The sequence below is a fragment of the Chrysochloris asiatica genome, unplaced genomic scaffold (assembly GCF_000296735.1).
Source record: "Chrysochloris asiatica unplaced genomic scaffold, ChrAsi1.0 scaffold00316, whole genome shotgun sequence".
NCBI lineage: Eukaryota > Metazoa > Chordata > Mammalia > Afrosoricida > Chrysochloridae > Chrysochloris > Chrysochloris asiatica.
In genome coordinates, this window is record NW_006408834.1 from 2,129,076 (window position 1) to 2,134,511 (window position 5,436).

General features: G+C 39.6%; 1 pseudogene; it reads left to right on the top strand.

The window, feature by feature from the left end:
- The first annotated feature begins 1,325 nt into the window (after positions 1–1,325).
- Positions 1,326–2,623, top strand: LOC102832982 (annotated as a pseudogene).
- The last annotated feature ends 2,813 nt before the right edge of the window (positions 2,624–5,436 follow it).

Sequence of the window (5,436 nt, forward strand, 5' to 3'; positions counted from 1 at the left end):
TTGTCTTTGATGCTGTCTAAAGGAGGTATTTGAAATGAACAAATCATTGGTTTTGCAGAATTCTATCATGCGTTCTCTAGCATCATTTCTATCATGAAAGGCATATTTTTCAAACTACTGATCCTTCCTCTTTGCTCCCAAGCTTTGCATTCTGATCACCAGTAATAATCAATACATTTTGATTGCATGTTTGATAGATTTCAGATTGAAGAAGTTGGTAGAATTCTTCTATTTTATCCTCACTGGCTTTAGTGGTTGGTGCATACATTTGAATAATAGTGGTATTGACTGGGTTTCCTTGTAGGTGCATGGATAATATCATTGTACCTCATGACTGATCTGGATATGTTCTTTTTGACAATGAATGGAACACCATTCCTCTTCAATTTGTCATTCTTGGCATAGTAAACCATGTGGTCATCAGATTCAAAATGGCTAACACCAGTCCATTTCAGGTCACTGATGCCTAAGATATCAATGTTTATGCATTTCATTTCATTTTTGACAGCTTCCAATTTTCCCAGATTCATACTTCGTGTATTCCATGTTCCGATTTTCAATGGATATTTACAGCTGTGTCTCTTCATTTTGAGTTGTGCCCCATCAGCAAATGAAGGTCCCACGGGCTTTTCGCCAACGGGCTTTACTCTACTCTGAGGCATCTCTTCCCCAGTCGCATTTTGAGTGCCTTGCAACCTCAGGGGCTCATTTTCTGGCACTATATCTGACAGTGTCTCTCTGCTATTCATAAGGTTTTCAGTGACTAAATACTTAGAAGTGGTTCATCACTCCTTCTTCCTAGCCTGTCTTCATCTGGAAGCTCATCTGAAACCTGTCCACCATGGTGACTCTGCTGGTATTTAAAATACCCGTGGCATAGCTTTCAGAATCACAGTAACTCACAAGCCACCACAGTAACACAAACAGACAGATGAGTGGTGATCATGCATGTATAGTAGATAATTAATTGGACATAATTATGAAAATCCCCATCTATTGAATGACCTTTTCCTTTTCTCATGCATGAAGTTCTTGATGTCATTCCTGAATGGACTCCTGGTATAGCGCTGTGGGATCAGCACTGGACTGCGAACCACAAGGTCAGCAGTTCAAACCTAGCAGCTGGTCCTTGGAAACTCTATACAGGGTTGCTATGAGTCAGAACCGACTCCATGGCACTTAACAACAACATGTTTCTGCGTATATTTGTAGTACATGTAAAAACTTATGTAGAGGTCGCCACCATGGATCCGCTGCAGGGGAGGAGTTGCCACTACCACCCAGGACTGGGCCCTTAGGGAGGAGTAGGCGAGAAGACTGCAGACGACCCCAGTGCTTCGGAAAGGAACGTGGAGATCTGGAAGATCAGGAAACTCATCAAAAGCTTGGAGGCGGCCCGCGGCAATGGCACAAGCATGACATCGTTCATCATTCCTCAACGACCAGATATCATGAGTGGCAAAAATGTTAGCAGATGAATTTGGAACCGCATCTAACATTAAAGTCAAGGGTAAACCGCCTTTCTTTCCTGGGAGCCATTACACCTGTACCACAAAGAGTCAAACTTTGTAACAAAGTACCTCCAAATGGTCTGGTTGTTTACTTTGGAACAATTGTAACAGAGAAGGAAAGGAAAAGAAAGTCAACATGGACTTTGAGCCTTTCAAATCAATTAACACATCATTGTATTTGTGTGACAACAAATTCCATACAGAGGCTCTTACAGCGCTATTTTCCGTCGATATCAAGTTTGGCTTCATTGTAACAGATGGTAGTGGTGCACTTTTTGGCACACTCCAAGGAAACACAAGAAAGGTCCTGCACAAATTCACTGTGGATCATCCAAAGAAACACGATAGAGAAGGTTAGTCTGCCTTGTGTTTTGCCCGTTTAAGAATGGAAAAACGACATAATTATGTTCGAAAAGTAGCTGAGACTGCTGTGTAGTTGTTTATTTCTGGGGACAAAGTGAATCTGGCTGGTCTCGTTTTAGCTGGATCAGCTGACTTTAAAACTGAACTAAGTCAATCTGATATGTTTGATCAGAGGTTGCAATCAAAAGTTTTAAAATTAGTTGATATCTCCTATTGTAGTGAAAATGGATTCAACCAAGCTATTGAGTTATCTACTGAAGTCCTTTCCAACATGAAGTGCATCTAAGAGAAGAAATTAATAGGACAATACTTTGATGAAATCAGCAAGGACATGGGCAAGTACTGTTTTGGAGTTGAAGATACTCTAAAGGATTTGGAAATGGGAGCTGTAGAGATTCTAAATAGTCTATGAAAAGTTGGATATAATGAGGTTCGTTCTTCATTGCCAAGGCAGTGAACAGGAGAAAATTATGTAACTCCAGAACAAGAGAAGGATAAATTTCATTTCACAGACAAAGAGAGGCCAGGAACATGAGCTGATTGAAAGCATGCCCCTACTGGAATGGTTTGCTAACAACTACAAAAAATTTGGAGCTATGTTAGAAATTGTCACATATAAGTCACAAGAAGGATCCCAGTTTGTGAAAGGATTTGGTGCAATTGGAGGTATCTTCTGGTACCGAGTAGATTTCCAGGGAATGGAATACCAAGGAGGAGATGATCAATTTTTTTACCTTGATGACAACTAGGTAGTTGGCATGGATCCGGCAATACATGCCTTACCCTCCAGCATCCAACCCAAGGAGCACACCTGTGAAGGAATCCAAACAGATCCCTGCCTTACAATTGGAACATTCTCAGAACTTAATCCATGAGCATTGGATATTGAAAAGAAAACCGAAACAAAACCAGACCCAACCCTACACTTTGGTTTGTCATGGTGTCAGCAAAGTAGCCTACAACTAAGTACCTAAATGCCACTATGGACTAATTTAACAAAGAATCCTAGTTTTTACTTTTACTCAATGGTGAAAATTGGTTACTCTTGTATTTTAGGGGGGGGGATGATTTTTTTTTTTAACCTTCATACACAGAAGCAAAAATACTTTAACTGCTGTAAACCTTCAAAAGTTAATAGAAGTGACATCATCCTGGTTTGTTTCTTATTTTGATTGGAGAAAAATTTAATTGCTGCATTTCGCAGTGACCCATTTACATGGCATTCTCAGCTTAGACTGCATAAAAAGAAATATATGTGGTGAAATGTTGGAACCATTTCTCTCTTGGTCTCTGTTTAATGTTGAAAAGGTGAGCTAATAGGAGACATTTTCAACTTCACTCCCTTAACATCCTTCCCACCCCCAACCCCCAGACTTTCAGTTTCAAGAATGCAAATTGTATTGCAAAGTCAAACTGACTCATGAAGCAATTGGGCCAGTGCACTGTGTCTTTCCATGCGTTTTACCAATGCATTTGTAACCAGGTTTTGGGAGCCCTCAGCATCAGTTGCTTTGACAAAGGTTCCTAGCATCTTCGCCTACTAGAAACTAGTTTGGATGGATATGATGGGGTTTCTGTGCTTTTGTTGGGATTGGGAGAAATAAAACATGCAATTCCAATGGAAGCAAAGAGATTGAAAGAAACTTTTATTTTATTTTGCTTGGGTTTATCCTTGGTAAAAAGGAGGTGGTTGTATTTTCCTTATGTTGGATGGCATGAGATTATGTGAATGTTTTGATTTTAATAAGATGAACTATAAGGTTTTTCACAGGCACAATGATAAGACATGTATGACTGTGCATGTAGTTATAAACCCCTGACCTCCTGGTGGGGTTGGAACATCTGTTTCACATATGGGACTTACAAGCACCTCTAATATGAGAAATTATAGGAGTGGATGGGAAGGGCAGGGGCGGGAAGGGATGGAACACAGCTTCTGGCACCAAGGATTAACCATGTTGGATCCAAAAGTGGGCCTGAAAACCCTGAAGTTTATGTTTCACAGCCGGGCTATAAATTGGACTTGAACCCAACTGATGTGCAAGGTCATGGTGTGCCTGAGGTGGTGACAGTGAATGTAGGACGTGCCCAATGGTAGCAATGAAAAAAGAAAAAAGCATACTAAATGGACTTTGAAGGACCAAAGGTTTCAAAAGTCAATTGGTGGATGATGCATGGAGGGGATTGGAACCATGGCAATGAGATGATATACGATGGAATGAATGTAAAACTAAAGTTCTCTCATGTAAACTATCATATAATTCACAATAAAACATTAAAAAAAAAAGTCAATTGGTATCACTCCCACGCTGACTAGGGTGGCTGTGGGTACATTTAGTTTTCAAATTGGGTACTTTTAACACGTAGTGCCTGACTGCTGATCTTTACTGACTTTTGATTCAGTCATTTGTAGCTTTATTGGTCTGCACCAGCTCCTTGTTCCCAGGTTACAGACCTCCCTATCATTCCAATAATCCTGTTTCACTTGAATGAAGGTAGTATGTTTTTTTAATGTAAAGTTTCTGGTTCTCACACTGTACTCTGGGGTCCAAAATGACTGTCAATGTATAACTTGATGTCTCAACCCCCAGTGAGAAGAGTCAATTCTTTGGTGTTCACCAACAGAGGCTTCACCAGAACAGGCTTTAGCTTTGGGCTCTGATGTTTGTTTGCAGAAAACCCAAGAGTGCACACATGCTCTCTTCGCAGCAGTACCTTAGGGTTTGGCCATTGTACATGTGTCTAATGTGATATGACTTAACCAGAGAAATTGGATGGTAATATACATTTTTTAAATATGCTTGTTGTTTCACATGATACATTTAGGGTATGCAGCTCCTTTTGTAGTTTTTATTTTTACTATTTAAGTTTGGAAATGATGCCAAATTTTTGTATTTCTTTAATCAATGTGTTCTCTTAGGTGATATATATTGCATTATATATTGTTGTGTGTATCAATATATACTGACATGTATTACACTTCCACATAAAAACACATAAGAGGGGTGGAAACCGTAGCCTTCGCATTCTCTAGAGCCTCTGCAGAAAGATCCTAAGCAGTGAAGTCTTGGTGTTGTGATGTACAGAAATGGAGAAGTGTATTAAACCATACTTAAGAATAATTTTAAAAATAACATATGTAAAAATATCCTTTGTGAAACCTATATCTACATCTATACTTCTATATATAATTCTATACTTCTTAGTCACAACCAAACATCTTGAGGGAATGAGTCATTGGGCCTGGCGGCTCAACCATAGTCTCAGGGAATGCTAAAGTCAGTGGGTATAACATCAGAAAGACAGTGTTCTGCATCCTACTTTGTTGAGTAGTAATTGGGGTCTAAAAGTTTTGAGTAGCCATTTATGGTACAACTGTTGGTCTCTCCCTGCCTGAAGAAAAGAAGAGTAAAAAAATCAAAGATGCAAAAACACAATTAATCCAAAGCAATAGCAAACCACACAAATCTCAGTTAACACAACCCTGATACAGAAGAACCAGAGGGTACCTGGTTATCACTACCAACTGCTGTGAAATGGGTAACATTAGAAGGTTGTGACT